This window comes from Poecilia latipinna, unplaced genomic scaffold (genome assembly GCF_001443285.1).
Source record: "Poecilia latipinna isolate Pla-1442-1.1 unplaced genomic scaffold, P_latipinna-1.0 Scaffold110, whole genome shotgun sequence".
NCBI lineage: Eukaryota > Metazoa > Chordata > Actinopteri > Cyprinodontiformes > Poeciliidae > Poecilia > Poecilia latipinna.
The window spans coordinates 428,019-447,161 of NW_015112726.1; the positions used below are offsets into that span (position 1 = coordinate 428,019).

The 19,143-nt window shown below is 38.9% G+C and overlaps 1 long non-coding RNA gene across 3 annotated transcripts in view; it reads right to left on the minus strand.

Annotated features, from left to right (window-relative positions):
• The window catches only part of LOC106944712 (uncharacterized), a 41,534-nt gene that overhangs the window by 12,487 nt on the left and 9,904 nt on the right, over positions 1-19,143 (minus strand). For 2 of the 3 annotated variants that reach the window (XR_001424400.1, XR_001424399.1), the window contains exons 3-4: positions 17,409-17,979; positions 16,107-16,256 (exon numbers count right to left, since the gene is read on the minus strand). This is a non-coding gene — a long non-coding RNA (uncharacterized LOC106944712). Of the gene's footprint in view, positions 1-16,042; positions 16,257-17,408; positions 17,980-19,143 lie in introns of those variants that run through there. The other variant, XR_001424401.1, reaches the window with a different exon arrangement.

Sequence of the window (19,143 nt, forward strand, 5' to 3'; positions counted from 1 at the left end):
ATACTTTGTAGGTTGATTTAAATACTTAAATGGATACTTGAACAAAAGTACCATGTTATTAATCAATGGATAGAGCAGCCATTTCAATATTAGTCAGCATGTGTACGGTCCATAGCTGCAGTTTCTTTGGAACAAATTTACAAAGCAAGACGCATCGAGCACAAACGCAGCTCCGGCACTTAACAACTCTTCCCCTCTGCCTTCTTTCTCCTGTGATTTTGCAAAGTAAACAAACATCATTTCGAGTGATTCCTCACAATCCATCCCCTCCGCCTCTGTAGTCTGCTTGAACCCGACTTGCTTGCGCTTGTCAGAGGATCTGCTTTAATCGCTCAGTGCTACCATGTGATGTTCAAGGCCCTGCTCCTCCTCCCAGCCGTCTCGTCTCTTTATCTGTCAATCACAAGAGCTTGAAAAAAACATAGAGCCTTTATTTCAAGAGCTGCCTGATCAATATCATCAATCCATACACCACCCCTTCTCGCACCCCCCACCCATACACACATGTTCTCTCCCTTCATCTCTCCCAATCGTTCCCTTTCTTTACTTCTCTCTCTCTTTCTCCCTCGCTTCTCCCCCTCTCCCTCTCTCTCTCTCGCTCTCTCTTTCTCTCTCGGCTGCTGCAGCTGTATCCATTTCCTCCTGGCAAAAAGGGACTTTATGAATAAATGATACTGAATTGCTGAAGGTTCAGATACTAAATAATGAATTTCACCACCAAAAACACAACAACTTCTCCAATCATAAAATAGCTCTCCCCTTCCATATTGATTGTGCTTGTGCAACCAGATGCACAGAGAGCACAGTCTGCATCCGTGCAAGGTAGAGGACCATACGGGGGGAAAAATGTACAAAAATCACATGGATCTACATGCTTTTTTTTGTTGTTGTTTTTTTGAAACGGTAGATATCTGATAAGAGAGGCTAACGGATGGGTTCCGATGGCAGGCACACTTTCCCAGAGCTCCTATCTCATCTTCGTGGAAACAGTGGAGTTGGAGTGAGAGAGGTGGAGGGGAAAAAAATCTGAAAACTTTTCTTCATGGGACATTTAAAGTAAGTGCGGTCATCTATTCCGTGCCACGGCTTGTAATGTGTTGCCCAGAATGTGTGTTTGTATGTGAGTAGGTGTGTGTGTGTGTGTGTGTGTGTGTGCGCGTGTGTGTGTACGTGTGTGTTGAAGGAGAAAGTGTATTGGCTGGTGAGGCCATGATTTTTTTCTTTTTTTTTTTTTTTTCCTCAGGTCATATTTGGTTGAGGTGCAGCTGTAATAGTCAGTTGCAGCTCAATGTTGAAATAATATTCTGATTAGTCACATCTCATCTTTTTCCTACAATAATGACAATAATAACAAAATGACAACAAAAGCAGCTTATGGGGTAATAATGTGCAAATAGGAATGTGTCTTGGGGGGATATCGGGTTATTGTTCGAGAGGTTTTCAAATATTGTGTCCTGTTCTCACATAATATAAACATATATTACATGCTGAGGGAGAACAGTTCAGCTGTTAAGGGCTGAGTGTGTGTGTGTGTGAGTGTGTGTGTGGATGAGTGTGTGCACAGAAGAGAAAAGCTGTAAAGCAATGCAAAAATGTAACATGTTAAATTCTAAATGTGCCACAATACTTAACAGCTAAAGTAAAGAGTAAAACCAAAACAATATATTTATCACCTAAAAATCATTTACATTAAATATTTTTTTTAAATTATAAACTTTAATGTACATTTTCTGTTTAAATTCATTATGCAACTTATTTTAGTTTTACACAGTTTAATCTGTTGTTATACAGATTGATTTTGCAAATCCAAATTATTTTTCAGTCAAACTCCTGTCACGCCGGGTTATCTTATATGGAGGCACGTACAGTACCAGTGTAGCGAGTGATTGTGGTGAGGGATAAATAATTGATACCTCAATGAATATGCAAATGAAAAATAGAGAAAAGGCGTGTGGCGTGTTCCCGGTGCACCAAGCTGAACAAAAGGCCCGTGTGATTTCCATCATCCAATTAGGAAATATTCAAGCCACCATGTTGGGACCGCAGCCCGTTTAGAGTTGTTTGGGGGTCCTGAACCCTTTGTGCTGTTGTCTTGAGGAAAAGCCTTTGAAGTAATTAAGTTCAAAATTTCCCCTGGTGGTGATTTTATTTCTACATGTATAGATGCAGTTTTCTGCCGCAGATAATAATTTGCGGGAAAAGTCCGGGATTTGTTTTAATGATGTTGCAGCCGTTTGTGCCTAACAGACGGTAATCTCAAATGGGCAATTTATCGAAGTAGCACGTCTCATGATGATCAACGTTATACAATAAAAGGAGCAAAATTATTTTTGACTTCCTCTGCTAGAAGCTCTCCGGTTTTGCATGCGAGCTCGTGTCACATCCTATCGTTTTCGTCGGTTTGCTTTAGCCTCACAACCAGCAAACTCGGGGAGACGGGAGCCGCGTGCAGCACGGGGCAGAACAACCTTTCAGCCACAACTCTGAGAGAAAAATTAAAATTTTATGTTGATCAAACAAGCTGAGAGCTTGAGATGACAGGGGCTTTCTACTCTACTAAGCCCCGTCTCTTTCCATTTGGCATTACTGCTGAGCTGCAACTCAAAATTGCCCAATTTTTTTTTTTTTTTTTAGAGCGCCATCAAATCCAACTTGTAATTCAGTCTTTTCCCATTTGAGCCACATTTTTGGGCTCTGGCCACATGAGTGTGACGGACTCTGTCCCTTTAAATAATTTTAAATGATTAATTGGAAAAGCCAGAGGAAGAGGAAGAAGATGTGAATTTTGTTAAATTGTCAAGTGATTTGAAAATTCATCAACGATACACAAGTTTCCACTTTATTAGCGTTGTAGGGTTGCTAGCAAATGACAGAGATTAAGAACATCTTTTTGACAGGCAAGCCTTTAAATAATCCACCTCATCTTGGGGTTTAGGACTCAGACATCCCCCCCAAACCCCTCCCCTTGTCCCCACATGCGTACACACACACACAAACATGCACACACCCCAAGGGACCTGGCTCTCTGACAGGAGTCACAAGGTTGAGTTGGTCATTATGGAAGTCCTTGACCAAAGCTTAACACAAACTTACAATCCTGAACATCGGTCTCCAACAATCCCCAGTGAATGATAACATGGAAATAAAATATGTGTGAACATATGTGTAGGAAGGCTAACCACCGGTGCTGTCGAATCAAATAGGGTCGGCATGTTAGCCCTCTACTGCTAACTGCTTAGATAATGGGGTATTCTCCCACAAACTCTCCCATGCTGTTATATATATTGTCAGCGCTTCCCGATGACTTGGGGGGGGAAAAAAAAAAAAAAAACTTTAAAAGATTAATCTGTAGCACATCTAAAAGTCGTTTTATATCTTATTTCCTTGTTTCCTGAGCCAGATCTGAAGGTGAGAAAAAATCCTTTCTCACTCTGTCGAGCCCCTGAATTATTAGAGGCATCAATATCTTTAGCATATTGCCAAGGGCTTCCAGACAGTATCTGCTTTCATTATTAGTGTCAGCTCAATTATAGCTCACACCCAACTGTTTCTCAACATCTAATAGCATCAATCGACAGGGATAGTTGACGAGCCAGCTCTCTCTTTCTCTCTCACACACGCACACGCACGCCCTCACGACCAATGTGTGTGAACATGAGTTAGCACATCACATCCGTCTGTGCTTTCTGTTGCGCTCTGTCATTCTGCTAATGCACGCAGCTGAAAGGAAGCACGGGACTCATAATGGAGGCCATGTTCTTAGTGGCGATGAGCAGCTGATGCAGCCTGGCCCATTTTCATCAAATATTAATGGCATGGAAAAATACACCCGGACTGAGGCCTCGTCCGCAGCCAAACCGAAGAGGCTGGGGGGAAAAGAGCGATGGGGAGAAAGTGCACTGAGTGTGTTTAGAAGTACCGTCTGATGGCCATAATTAGGGCCGCTGCAATTAAAAATTCAAAAGCCCCAGTTTATTTGAGCACATGAATCTTCCGCCCACTGCTGCATTTATTTCCCCTTTTACAAACTATTTCATTTTACAGCATCAATTGAACCGCAGTGTTTCCTCTGCAGCTCTTCCTCTATCTCATTCCTTACTTTTCCCAAACTTTGCATTTCAAGTGAGAGCTTTTGGAAAAGAAGGATAGCAGTACTTCTCGGAAGATGTTCACCTCAGCTTTTTGGAAGCTCTTATCAGGTTTGGCAAATAATGGGCAGCCGTTAAGACCAAAAACTGACAAATATTCAGACACAAGTGATAAATAAAATTATTTGAAATGACCAATGCATTTAGGACAGGGAGTTTAGTTTATTTTCAGTCATTTCCGCTTCACACCCAAAACTTCACAATAATAAAAAAAAAAACTATTGACAAATCCAAAATTGTTTTGTAGTTTCTTTCTTTTACTTCCTCAATTTGTGTAAATATAGTACAGCCGTTAGCAATAACAAAGCCCATAAACCAGGACATAAATGGATGTTTCTTGTTCTTTTACATTAGTAGAAAAGAAAACGCTATCATCTTCATGGTTACATTATTAGCAGTTATTATTTATAAAGCAATAGAAGTGCAAAAGATATTGTTAGGGCTTTCCTGTATAGACAATTGATTTCAATTGATTTGATTTGAATTAATAAAAGTTGGGAAAGTGGAATAGAAATGCAGACATCAATAGAAATTACACATAGCGCAACATGGTGTCATATTTCCATCTCAACAACATTTTGCAACATTTTGCACTAATAAACAGCTACAAAATTATATATTTGGAATCATATGTATGAAAATACAAATATTCACTTCATGCTCTGTATTTACTTAAAAGGAGACGCAAGACGAGTTCCTGCTCTTTGGAACTTAGGTGAATTAAATTCAGTTAAAATAAAATATAACTCCAAGTATTGTAAAGATGATTATTGTAGAGAAAAAATGATGATGAAACTCTGAGAACCATAAAACAATTTGGTGCTGTGTCTGCAGGCTGTCAACAGCAACAGAAAAAAAAAAACGTATTTAAACACAAACCAGAAAATAGCTTGACCTTTAACATTAACAAAGCTGCTAATGCATGAGAGATATGAAATGCACTTTCTGTGACTTACAGTTACTTAAACTTTCCCATTGCATTTCTTTATTATTTGCAAAATCTTGGTTTTATTATTATATTATGTAGCTAACATCTAAATCAAAAGAAAGACTCCTAGGATTTTTTTGCATACACTGCTCTTTTCAACTGAACGGAATCCCACCAATGTGAATTGAATTGAATTGAATTGAGTTTAATTGAATTGAATTGAATTGAATTGGGAGTACTGTGACAAATGGGAGTGTTAATAACCAGAGTAAACTAGACAAATTGCTACAAAAATTATGTTACAAATAAATTTTATTTTTTATATATATACTCCACCAAGCACAACCTTTCACCCAAAAACGTCAGAGCTTGAGAAATCTGGATGTCTCCTTGCACAATTGTACAAACAGTCACCAAACCTTTTTGTATCAGCATCGCAAACGAACAATGAAAAGTTGCGAGATAAATGTTAGGCTTCTGGGAAAACATTGTGATCTCGTGTTCCTTTTTACCCTTTTGTCACCTTTGCTCTCGCTATTATCTTTTTGTGGTTTTCTACACATTTTCTCCTCTTTCTTCTTTACCTCTCGCGGCCTCTCTGAGTTGCGCTCACACACAGACATGGCACACATTTGAGCAGCCTATTCCTCTTTTGAATAACACCTCTTTTATTAGTTTGGGTCCTTTCTCTCCTGCCTGCTTTAAACAGAGCGGGGAGATGGGATTCTAAAGAGCTGCCAGGGGCTCAGTTTGCACAGCGCTTTGATGTCATTGAGATGCTATGAGTGCAAACGCGTGCACACACAGACTTCCACACTGACTCCCACACCGACTAGACACCTCCACATTGCCAGACAGCATCCCCCTCCACCACATGCACACTCACGCAAACATGCATACAGTAATTCTGTGCTTGCAGCTGAAAACCATACTTGGATGTGAACACTTTCCCAATTTTCATTTTCTCCTCCTGTCCTGTTCTTTTCTCACTGTCCCCCCGTTAACATTTTTGTGCTTCTTCATGAAGAATTTACAGTATTTTATGAAGAATTTGTCTTAGTTGGCACTCTAACCTCGCAGACAGTCGATGATGTAGGGATAATGATTAAACACTTTTGGATTTCCTGCTGGGGAATAAATTGGCATTTGCACACACACCGATTTTCATCTGTAATCCTGATAGGTTAAGGAGATTATATTTATCTTTTCAGTTGGAGGTCAAGAGCCATGGGAAATACAGAGAATAATCAGAACTAGGTGCATGTCTTCATTATGTCCAAATGAGGTTGGGATAAATTGGACAAATATGACACGTGCCCATTCAGCACTTCATATTCATGACCCTATTAAAGTGGACCAGAGTCATTTTCTGAGCAAATTTGATCAGATTTACCTGCGGCGCTGAAGCTGATAAGTGAGCTTCAGCGAAAGGAAAGAGAATGTAAAAAACTGAAGGGATGTGAGTGTAAGTGACAGGAATGCATTGATTCACCTGCGAGTTCCAGTGACTCTTTACCTTAGTGTTATATAACTCACAGTTCCTGTTTCCCTCCTCTCCATCAGACTCAATTGTGTGCATGCGTGTGCATGTGTGTGCGTGTGTGTGCTTCCAGCCAACCCTGACTAACAAGCATATGTTAATTATGAAGGAGATCACACGCAGGTCATCCAGCACTCTGCCACTAAAAAAAGGAGCAGGATGCATCACTGGAGGGCATATCCAGAGTGGGGGTGTGTACCCCACCATCCCACACCAGCTTACTCTCCCCCCGTCTCTTTTGTGTGCATGTTGTGTGTTATTTCTTGATCCATTTAAAACATCCCTTAAAAAATATGCTTCTCAAACACCAAACCACACGTATGCAGCTCAATACTCTTTGTAAGCGAAGAGCCAAACAAAGATTTGCTCATCTGAAGATTGAGCTTTTTGTGGTTGATTTCAAACTTGCAACTCGGGTGAAAAGTTTCTTTATTAACTGTCCACCAGCAGCTGACTTTAGGGGTACATTTATGGTAAAAAAAAAAAAAAGAAAGAAAGAAAAGAAAAATAAACCCGGTTAATAGAAATGAAAATTGTATTTAACATATCCTCTCATGTAATTAATGCTCAAAAGCTGAAAACATTCAAACTGAGTTCCCATGTATTGTGGGCAAGCTAAAATCTATTTTTATGTTTGAGCTGTTTGTCATCACACAAAATGTATTTGAATTGAACTGGACTGAATTGAAATGAAATGAAATGTACCTAATCTGAGCTGAACTGAGCTCAAATGATCTGAAATAAAATGAACTGAATCAATCCCAAACTGATAAGTAGACATCACTCTCCTCATTGATTACACTAACTTGCAAATAAATTTTGTGAAGATTAAATCAGTTGACATTGGCTAAATGCAGCATACATGTCTAAATAAAGCTACAGTTCAACAATGGTAGAAAGATTCTTCTTGAAAGTGACATGTCTTAGTTTTCACAATTTGTTGCTGACAACCTCTGGAGTTACTGTAATGTTAATCATAGAGCTCATTGTGGAGTTTATGTGCGCTTAAAAAAAACTGATAGAGAAGCATTGGAAATGGTTTATTGGGTAAACACAAAAACAATCACGGTTTCCCGGACTACTTATTCACAGATTCCTGCGGAAAGTGATCATTTTTACATTTGTCATCAAACCTATGGCACAAGAAACATCAGGGTTGTTTGAAATATCTTCAGTTGAGAAAGGGGGAAAATATTGTCCTGTTGTTGTCGTTGTTTTGTTTTGTTTTGTTTTGTTTTTTACAAGGTAGCCAAAACTACAAAAAAAAAAAATATTGCATGCTGTGAAGACTCTCCTCTGACAATCTTTCAGCAAGCAGTAATTCTTAGTCATGCCAAGCTAACACTGCGTCCTTTTATTTCGCAAACCTTAGCCCCTCTCTCTCTCTCCACTCCCTTGTGGCTTCCTGACACCCCCTTCTATTCTCCTTTTCTTTTCCTGTGTCTCTCCATCCCACACACACATACAAACACACACACACGCATGCACCCCCTCCGCCTCTGTACCTCCTGCCCCAGCCTCAGGTCTTGCCCCAGAGCACATTGATTTTGCTGTATAACTAATTACTGCTCGTAATCTATTCATTTCACCACTGCCAGAAAGGACTGCAGCTGTCAAACTTCAGCACGCCAGGAAACTGGGGATGTTAATGCTGGACTCTGATGGTGGTGAAGTTGTTAACTTCAGAGTTAAGACAGGAGATCGAGTAAAAAGAAAAACACCAGTGACTGGTGTTGATATTTCAAGGATACGGTTTAGGATAACCTAAGTACATATGTGGGAGATGTGATGTTATTTGTTCTGAAATGCTGTGTGTCTAACAGAAAATATAACAGGAAACACCTTCAGAAAAGTTAAACGTTTGTCTTAGCAATACAGAGCATGTTTTATCAAAAGCCTTGAGGATTGTAAAGAGTCTGTTTGGGAAGTGTGGGTTGGGCTCCTGTGTTATTTTTGTCATCTGTGGTTTATGCCATTGTTGCCCAGGCTCTTTCCTATTGTTGAATCTTTCACACAAACCTTGACTGAGGACAGAGAGACCTGCAGAGCTTCAGATGCTGTCCACTGTGGCAACCACGGTTTTTCCATTTGTGGATAACGGCTCTCGTGGTTTGCTTCAGTCCCAATGGCTTTTTAACCTTTCCAAACTGACAGATCTCAATGGCTTTGCAGCAAATCTATACCTTTTTTTAGTAATATGTTGGATTTTTATGCTACTTCATGTAGTTAAGCAAATTTCATTTAAGCACTTCTTGCTTCTATACGTTCTGAAATAATCTGGCCTGTGTGTGACTAATAATACTGAATTCAGCTTCTAAAAATGTGGTTAATCACATTAATTTCATTACTAGACAAAAAGGATATACTTTTTTTCACAGGTTTAGGTTGCTTCGGAAAGCTCTTTAGTAAAGTAAATGATCATTTTAAAAATACCTCTAGTATTTATTTAATTCTTGTCCGATATTAAAATCAGTTTGCTAACATGAAGCACTTATATATGTGATAAAACGCAAAAACAGAAGAAATATGAAGCAAGCACACACTTTCAGACATTTTTTACTGAAAGACATGTTCAGTCCACTATAATTGAACTCTAGTTCATTTGTCTAAAAAGCGAAAAAGCGAACTATGGTCTGTCTAAAAACCGATAGAAGTGATTGAAGTAATCGATTAAAGTGAAGCGGTTCGAATGCACATGTAGATGCAAGTGGACAATAACTGATCCAAAAGCAGGAAGCAAACTATAGCACAATGCATTCTAGGTAAATACAACCAAAAACAAACCTTTGAGTCTAACGCTACAAGGTGAAATAGCTCAAAACCTTTTACCAAAGACAAAGAGGAATCATATAAACACTAAAATCTGATGCCACTCTCATTTTGTCGTCATTTTGTGAAGAAGGCACTCCTGTCTTCTTTGGAGGCTTTCTTGTCGTTTCCCTCAGAGTGTAATGGCGCAGCACCTCCAGAGGAGAGAAGGTGAACAAGCTTTTCAATTAGTTTGGATGTTCAACAGCACAGTTTAAAAGCGAAATGGCAATAATATTTGTTCCATGCGTTACAAAATATAGTTAAGTAAGTGAGTATTACTTTATAGCACATTTCACGGATTAAAACCACAAAGGGCTTTCAGAATGATAGAGCACAAAAAATGAAACATGGTTTAAAATGTAAAAAATGATAAAGAAAACTTTATTGCTTAAAAGATTTAAGGGAAAAGATAAACATTTTAAATTTTGACAAAAAGGATGTTAATTTGATTACAAAGTAGCAACAATTGCCTAAAACATGCAGTTGATTACATCGAATTTCAAATGACATCTTCCTAGCTCTTTTACAAAAGATCCACTACCCTAACACTTGAAATATTTATGAATTACGTAATGAAATTAAAACATTTATGCCCCTGAAGTGGTAATATCAACCTTTTTAGCTATTTTGTAAACAGTTTTGTTGTTTTATTGTGTATCAGCAGGTATCCAGCAGCTGACAGAAACTGTTAGATTCGGACCTCTTAGATGGTACCAGTCACACAATGTAAGATGTGTAGCGTACAGAGCATACAGCACGACAATCATACCCATAGAAATGCACCTCTCAGGGCGCCCAGGGGTAATAAGCGTCTGTTTGTTTAATCTGCTTAATCTGCTGGTGAGTTCCACTGGGCGTGCCTAATTAGCAAAATTAATTTGTTAAGACATTAGCGTCGTTAGAGATGGCCAAATGAAGCTGCGCTGCTTTATGCAAATGAAGCTGTGGATTTGGCTGCCTGTGTTACCTCAATTAGACCCTTTCTTTTGATATGTGCCTGTTTTCCCCTCATCCGGTGTCCCTTATCTTTCCTCCTCTTTCATCTTTCTTTTCCCCTCATTATCATTGTCAGGTTTCACAAATCATGAAGCACAGCTATTGTATGACTGTAGAGTGGGAGCACGGAGAGAAGGGGAAGGAAGCTTCTGCCACTGCCAATCGCTAAGAAAACTCTTGGTTTTCAATCCGTTGCTCGCTTGCTCTTTGGAGCATCCCAGATCAGCACAACCAGCAAATAAGATGGGTGTTGTTTAGTTTATGTGTCAAATTGGGAGCATTTCTCCCAGTGTGTTAGAGGAGTAATTAGGCACTGCATCGCTGCACGCCTCATAAGTCTGTTTAAGGGTTAATGAGGCCCCAGCAGCGTCACAGCATGGGTTGGTGGGGGTTACGTATGTGGGTCTGCATTGGTATAGGCCTAGCTTCAATAAGAAGCCACCCATAGGACTTCCCTTTGAAGTGTCAGAGGGTCCCCCCTTGTTCCGGGCGGCTCCTGTTTCATTTCTCTGAGTGGCAGCATAAAATATAGATGAGCTGCCAGACAACACAATCTAAGCACCCCTCCACCTAAATACCCCTCCTTTGCACATCCCTTCACCCTCACCCATAACATTATTCATAGATTAACCAACGCCTCCCCAGCACAAAATAATGACCTCCCTTTTCCCTCCTAATCTGGCTTTTAGGGGTGACAGTAAAATTAGACACACTAAGCCTTATCTGTGGTATTCTTTTTGCCTAACGGTAACAATAAATGGACTTATTGCCACCAGAGGAGCACTCAAGGTTAGCTATAATGTAGAACACAAGCACAGGCAAAGTTGAAAATGTGTATCTGCAAGTTTTCGCCCTGAGGTATTGCGTTTGTAATGAGCGCTAATGCAATAGAAGTGCGACAGATACTGCAGCTTTGGGGATTTGTATTTGTGTACTCTGCTGTGACACGACCGTATTTCTTCTTTTTTGGCCCCAGAGGGACACCCAGTGGTCCATTTGATCACCATCTCTGGTGGAGAGCAAGTTTCTATCAGCTGCGTCCTCAGAAAATAAGGCTTGTAATGCTGAGTGGCAGAAAAAAAACCTGTAAATTATCATTATTATATTTTAGGATGCAACCTAAACAGTCGCATTTTTTAGTGCCATGCACAAATGTTAATATCTTAAATATTCTGTCACTAAAATAGCAAACAATTGATTAATTATAATTTTAATATTTATTTATTTTGAGGGGATTTTAATCAAAACTTCATCTTTATTTTTAATGTGGAAAACTGATGGTTGTTGCCTTGACTAATAATGGTCTTCCTGGTTTCAATATTGTGCAGAATATAACATACATCCCAATAAAAAAGTCCAATAACAGTGTGTACAATTACCCTTTGAATATTTAATGTGTAAAGCTATCATCCAAACCTGTATCGTTGCTTCTTCAGGCATCAGCTTAAAGAGGTTTTAAATAAGTGCTGCATATTTGTAAAATTTTAGGACACTTTTTTCACTTTAAGGCCTCTTTCAAATGTTTACTTTCTAAAGTAAAGGTCTAAAGTTTCTCTTTTATTAGTTTTGTTGGTGTTTTTATTTATTTATTATTATTTTACACTAGTTTTAGCATCTGTTGCTGTTTTTTCCTCTTCTAATTTTTCCTTTTTTCAGCACAGGCCTTGGCTGCGTCCTACAAGGACAACATGCAAAATAGATTTTCTGCAGAATAGTTTGCTTTAATATACATAAAGAGTGTTTTGGTGAGAAAAATTGAGATAGTTTGTGACACTTTTCAAAGTGGAGATTTTTAAAAAACTAATTTTCTGATGAGATTTTTTTATTAATTATTGTATGTCTTAGTTCTCACATGCCTGTTGTTGATTTCTCAGATTTGTCCTGATAAAACTCAATTTGTCAAACAAAATGATTTATATAGATTAATTTCACACAGCTTTTATTTCTAATTGTAATGATTTCTTGCTTACGGAAAAAATTAAAACACATTCAAGATCAGAACATTACATGAGACCAATAAAATGACTTTAATACAGAAATGTGGGCTTAATAAAAAGTATGTTTAATACATACTTACTATTTTCAAAAGTTAGTTTTAATCTGACAAATATGCTTCATCAGATATTCTAATTTATTGACTATGACTGTAAAAACTCCAAGGTTTTCATTTGTCATTCCCTTTGTTTTTGTTGTTTAGATTATTCAGTTGCAGATTTAGTTTTTCCAAGTTATTCACAGTTCGTTTTGGATTTACACTTTGGTTCCTCACAGTGACGTGACGAGGTTTATGCTCAATTACAGATTTATTCTGTTTTTATCTTTATTAAACCTGAGTTATCATGTTTCAGATGATCAAACAAACATTTAAACCAGACACAAATAAAACCTAACAAAATACAAAGAGTAGTCTCCCAATGAGGATTTCATTTATCAAGGCGAAAAGCTGCCCAAACCACTCTGGTTAAATGTGTAAAAGTCATTCCTCCCTAAACCTAATAACTGCTTGTGTGCTTGTGTTGGCAGCAACAACTTGCAAGTGTTTCCTATAACTGGCGATGAGTCTTTTGCATCACTGTGGAGGAATTTTATTTGTTTTTAATTCAGCCACACTGGAGAGTTTTGGAACATCAGCATGTGTATCAGATCATTCTGCAACCTCGGAGTCAGATTTAAGTCTGAACTTTAATTATAAGTGAAGTCAACACTTTCACTTATCATTTAAATGTAAACTTGCTATTTTCCTTTAATCATTGCATAAGCCCACTACACTTGAACTTAAAGATTTTCCAGTAGAAACCAGAATATTGGTGACGCGCCCTTGGAGAAACTTTCATGACACCTGGTGAGGTTCAACACTGTGGATCATGGATCTTATTCTGATTTGCTGTAGTTCTAAGTGTTAAATCGTGCTGTGACAACCTGATAACAAGGGAGAATCGCTCATTTGTAAATGAGGTCAACAGGCTGGCCGTATTGCATTTAAAAATTAAATTCCATGTCTCATAAGAGGATCTCCAGTTCAGCCTTCAGTTTTGCTCATTTTTATTTTAGCTGTTCATTTCATATTTTATCGTATAAATTGTTAAAGTGGATTGTGTGGAATTTTTCAGCCGGAGTCCTGGACGTCCGTGCTGGCATGTGAAGCCAGCATCAGTCAAAGGGAAGTTAGAGGAGAGCATTAATATGTCCACATGATGACAAACTGCATTAGTCGGGAGGCACCGCATTTCATTACAGGCTACAGGGACCTCTAATTTCATTCCAGTCCACTTTGTGGAAATGACAAAATGTTATTACATTCAGCGGGTGTATCAAACATTACATAGCTACTATTTATTTTCACTTTATTTGCTTAAGTAACTCAGGGGTATCTGCACATAATTGTTTTAAGCCTGAGAGATTCCCTGTTCATAATAAATCATCTTTTTCTCCTTTGATCTCCTGGGAAGCATTGCACAGACCAACTTTAAATGGTTTCGTTGGAGCAACTCCACTTTTGTCCACTCATTTAAAAACTTTCTCATTGTTTTTTTCTTGTTGTTTTTTTTTTTTTTATTATTATTGTTGCTTGTTTTGTGGGGGAAGATTTGGGGAGGGGTTCAGACGTGCAGTAAGATTACCTTGACCTCTGTTTCACCGTCTTTCTTATGAGTTTGTTTCAAAAGCAGAACAAGATACTTCTGCACTTGTAGTCAACATGCCAATAAGGTATGTAATTACTGGATGAGGTCTTCATTTGAAAGAAGGAAATAGCATCACACACCAGATTAAAGGCATTATTTAGACATAAAAAATTTAGTACTCATCCTGGAAGAACGGCGCTTGCTTTGTTCTTTCTGAATTTCTTTTTTATTTTTTATTTTCAACCTCAGATGTAAAAGAATAAATTAAAATTGAGAGGAATTAATCCTCAAAAGAATGGCTTTATCTTTAATAATTTCATTTTAAACAAGCACAAACAAGAAAACTTTTTTTTTTCTAGATACAGCTAACAGGAGCGCTGAGAGTGATGATGATGAGGAGGAGGGAGAAGAAGCAGGGAGGAGTCATTTTTAATCTTGAAATTATTATATCTGGACTACTGGTTCTTCAAGCTTTATCAGATTGCTTTTCCTAATCAATGCCCCCCCCGACACCCCCACGTATGTTTGATCTCCATGATGAACAGATGATTAGTTTTTCATGAAACCGTTCAAGCAAAACACTCTGGCATGAGCCGTGGCGAGACGCTGTTGATTTAGCCGTTTGAGCGGCAGCAGACCCCTCCGTCTGCCGCTCGCCAGCCCCGAGCCGGAGACCACATGGGAGCTGGAGCGGGTCAGGCGGGGTCAAGTCTATGGGTAATGATATATCACCTGCTATATATTTAAGGTTTTGCTAACTCTCCCTCTCAATTATGGCCACTCCTCTCCCCGTGTCGGCCTCAGAAGCAATGAGGCGACACAATCAATTTGGGCAGGACTCTCTGCTTTTTAGGCAGGAAAATGACACCATTCTGTTGCTGCAAATCACAGGCGGTTCAGCCCAGATGATCCCCCCCATGTTTATGTACATGCATGATTTCCTAGACCTCTATCAGAAAACGACAGGCGGGGAGATTATTTTAAAAAATCTGCACCAAACACAAATGGAAGGGAAAAAAAAAAAACGTGTTTAGTTTTAATTTTTCTTTAAAAATGTAATAACCATACACACAGTTTTAAGGAATTGTCCTTATTGGATGAAGGGATTTTATATCAATCATAGCTGTTGCTCTTTTTCTATTGGTTGTGAAGAACAGCTTGTTCTGATCACTTCTACGAAAGATAAAAATATTCTTTGACAGACTGCTCAGTTTTACTTAAACCTAAGCAAATCACATTCAATTTATTCCAGCAAAAGTCAGCATGGCGAAGGCCTAATTTGTTTCAACATCTGCTGAGCAGATCCAGCATGACACAGAGCTCCAGAACCCTCCTCAGATGAGCTCCTGATACATGTAAGGCGAAGCTGCACCACCCAACATCTCGGCATAATGGGCTGACGGCTCGTGTAAGCTGCAGAGCGAGGAGGATGAAAAGAAGGTGAAATGGCTTATTTAACCAACAGAGAGCAAGAAACTGCGGGGGGGGGGAGATCAGTTCTCTAACAGCAACTTTGTTCTGCTTGGATAAAGTAGGGAGGAGACAGGAAGTGGTGCACACATCCCTGCGCTCCGCACAGAGTGGTGTGGTGCAGGGCACGCAGCAGGGAACCAGGATATGAAGGCTGCACGTCCCCCGTAGCCTTCACACTGATTAGATACAGAAATGCATTAAGTGCAGATGCAGCACATCATTTGGTTGTGGACTAATTGCAGCTAGCGTTCAAGTGGAGCATACCTCAGGCATTTGACAGTGTTTTTGTGTGTTTTTCCCCTTTCTGCGTTGCTTTCACATGCACTGTTTCGTGATGTTTCTGCCCTTGTGTAGCAAACAGCCCACATGTATCCTGCATCCTAATAAGTTTGCTTTTATCGAAATAAAAAAAACAGTATTACATCTTTATATATATATATATATATATATATATATATATATATATATATATATATATATATATATATATATATACACACAAATAACAAAACAGGATTTTTTTTTTTTTTTTTTGCAAATATGTTGGAAACAATATGAAAGAGGAAAAAAGGATGAAAATTCCTCACAAGGTACAGCTGCCCACAACAGTCCAAACATCCATCCTGTTTTTCAGAGCAACAACGCAGACAACGGCTTTTTGCTCTGAGTCACTATATGAAGTCCAATCTCACGGATTCACATCCGGTTCCTGATGTTCACTCATTTTTGTTGTGTCTCTGTGAACAGAAAGAAAAGTTAATTATAGAAACCCAGTTTCTCCAAAGATACCATAATTAGATTTTCCATTTAAAGATTAATATTTTAACAAGTCAACTTATGAATCATTAAACTTTTTTTTCTCAAAATAGTATCTACAGCTCCAAGATTGGGCAAATCGCTGTATAAAAATCAATATAAATATTATGAACACCTGTTGTTTGTTTTTAATCCCTGACACTGAACCAAAAAGCTTCAGAAAACTAAGGCGTTTATCACTGTTGTCATCATTTAAGTGATATTCTCTAGGCTATTATTTAACCTATCTCAAGTTATTTTCTTTTAACGAACAATTTGCATGTGTAACTGTTTTCCGATTAGGTAATAATGGGCTGAAAGAAAAAATCGATGCTGTTTCCTAAAAGTAACGTTGCTTGAATAATGTTGGATTTTCTCATTTTTATTGGACCCTTCGATGTTTGTGTTCTCCTGCTCACTTTGAGACTGTTGTGATTGTTTTTGGCGTCACCGTGGCACAAAAAGCAGAAACCAGACCCGTCTAGTTGTCGACTGAGGCTTCTGTGGTCAGTCAAATTTGTCTTTGAGGTTCACAACAAAAAAACGTAGCTCTGCTTGGCCTTGAAATGGTTTTAAGAAATATTTTCTGAGGTGTGCTCATCAAAGAGTGGATGATAATATTTTTTTCTTGATGAGCAAATACCTATGGAGTTGCAGTTGGTTGCATCACTGCAAAAGCCCAATGAATACCATCCTATGAATATACAGGTCTTGCCAATATTTGAAATGCACATGGGGAAGCATTGATCCAGATTTTTTTTTTTTTTTTTCCGTACTTTCAACTGTCAGGGGTCTCTTTAAACAACTTCATCTCTTGGTTGGGCAAGCAGCTTTTCATTTTTACTCTGCTGCCACATTCACTAGAAAAGTTAAAGTGCTATTCATTCATGCAGATGCACTGTTCTGAACATTACAGACTAATGTCCGTGCCTGGCTAATAGCTGTCATGCATTGACAGGAGATGTTTTTGCTTCCTATCTACCACTTCTAACCTGAATAAAATATTTCTTCTTTTTTTTTGTTGTTGCTTGTTTTGAACTTCATGTTCAGCGGCCGTTTATGTTGTCCTGTGGATATATATTATCGCATTGCACCTTAGTTGAGCGAGTGCGGAGGCTCTGCAGCTTGTTGTTTTCACACCAACTCTACCGGGCAGAGGGAGGGAAAAAAAAAAAAAAAAAAAAAAACAAGCACTTGTCAGTTCTCACCCATCACTCCTGACAAGCAACTCTTATGGACTTCTCCTCTTATCTTCCCTCTCTCACACCTTGCAGTCATCTGAGAGAGCATGTTTCATTGCATTTGTATGTGTCCATGTGTTGACGCGCACGTCTGCGCGCACCTGCATGTGTACACATGCTAACCTCCATGCGTGTGCACACGGGTGTGTATGTGAGAGCCTACATGTGTCAGAAACCTGACATGATCTTGTCTCTGGCGAAGGCCTTGGATCACCAGGGCCTGCACACTCCAGACCTGACAGTGCAGCTGAACTAATCAATATCTCACCGCAGTCAAAGGTGGGCTCTGCCATGAGGCCGCGGGGGTGCACTAATTGATGGAAACTCACCGCTGGCTAGCTCCATGCCCTGCGGCGCTGGAAGACGGCAAGCTTGGGCCTTCCACTGAAATGGAAGGGGAAATAGAGGACAGTAAGGCCGAGATCTTAGCCAGGAAAAAAAAAAAGAGAGAGAGAGAGAGAGAGAGAGAGATGTTTAGATTTTGTTATATTGTTGTGCTTGTATGTTTAGCAAAGTGAAGGTTTGCATGCCTTTTGTTGGGGGAACATTTTTTTTAGACTGTGATGGTGTAAATATTCAGCATGGGAATGGTGAAGCTGCTGTATGTGATGTTTTATGGTTGTTGTTTTTTTTTGTCACGAAATAATTTTGGAAAGCTGCCACAAAAAATATAGCATTGCTGTTTTTCAGATGATTTTCTTATTCAAAATGTTTGACTGATTCAGTCATTTTGCAATATTTCATTACAAATGAGGTATTGACTACTGATTTCATGCAGCAAACACACATTATTCTTTGTCTTTTTCACCTGAGTACCTTTAAATAATTTCACAAATAAACATATGTTACTATTTAGTGAGCACCTTTATCACGGTGACTCTTAACAAACGGCGGGCCAACGCTTTGCTTCCACGTCGTGAAAACTCAACCCTCTACCGATTATTTTATCGAGAGGAGAATAAAGAGAACACAGGAATGATCACTTGAGAGAATGTGCAGTGACTTGTTTCTTGTTTAAAAATATATTGTTATGGTGCAGACTAAGCACACTGGGATAATTACCATCAATAATTGAGTAAGGGGAAATGCTAGGCAGGGCTGCATTCATTGCTGGCTAAATGTGCCTGAGAGATGTTGCGATGGACTGTCTGGCTAGCTTGCTAATTTGGCTTCCTTTTTTTATGTGGCACTGAAGATTATCTTTATGTTTCCACCCGCTTGCCTCTGGCTCCATATGAGACCCGCAGCTAGGACACACAGTGTTTCCTGTTAGCACCATTTATCGCAGGTGTGCTGACGCATTTTGATCCCTAAGAGCATCAAAGCAACATAAAGTGAAGGAGTAGTTGGATGTGTGCCACAACATGAAGGATTTACTGCACTCATTTATGAATGAGTTTGAGTTTACTTATATTAAATGCAGTGCTTACGCTACAATTATTTTGGACCTTCAAGCGAATAAGATTAGAACCTTTGTTTGTTTGTTTTTTTACGTTTATAGCTGAAGCTGCTTTACATATTTACACTGAGGTTGACTTCTTGGAACCGACACTGCAGGATCAAACTTCACTTTTTATTTTTATTTCTA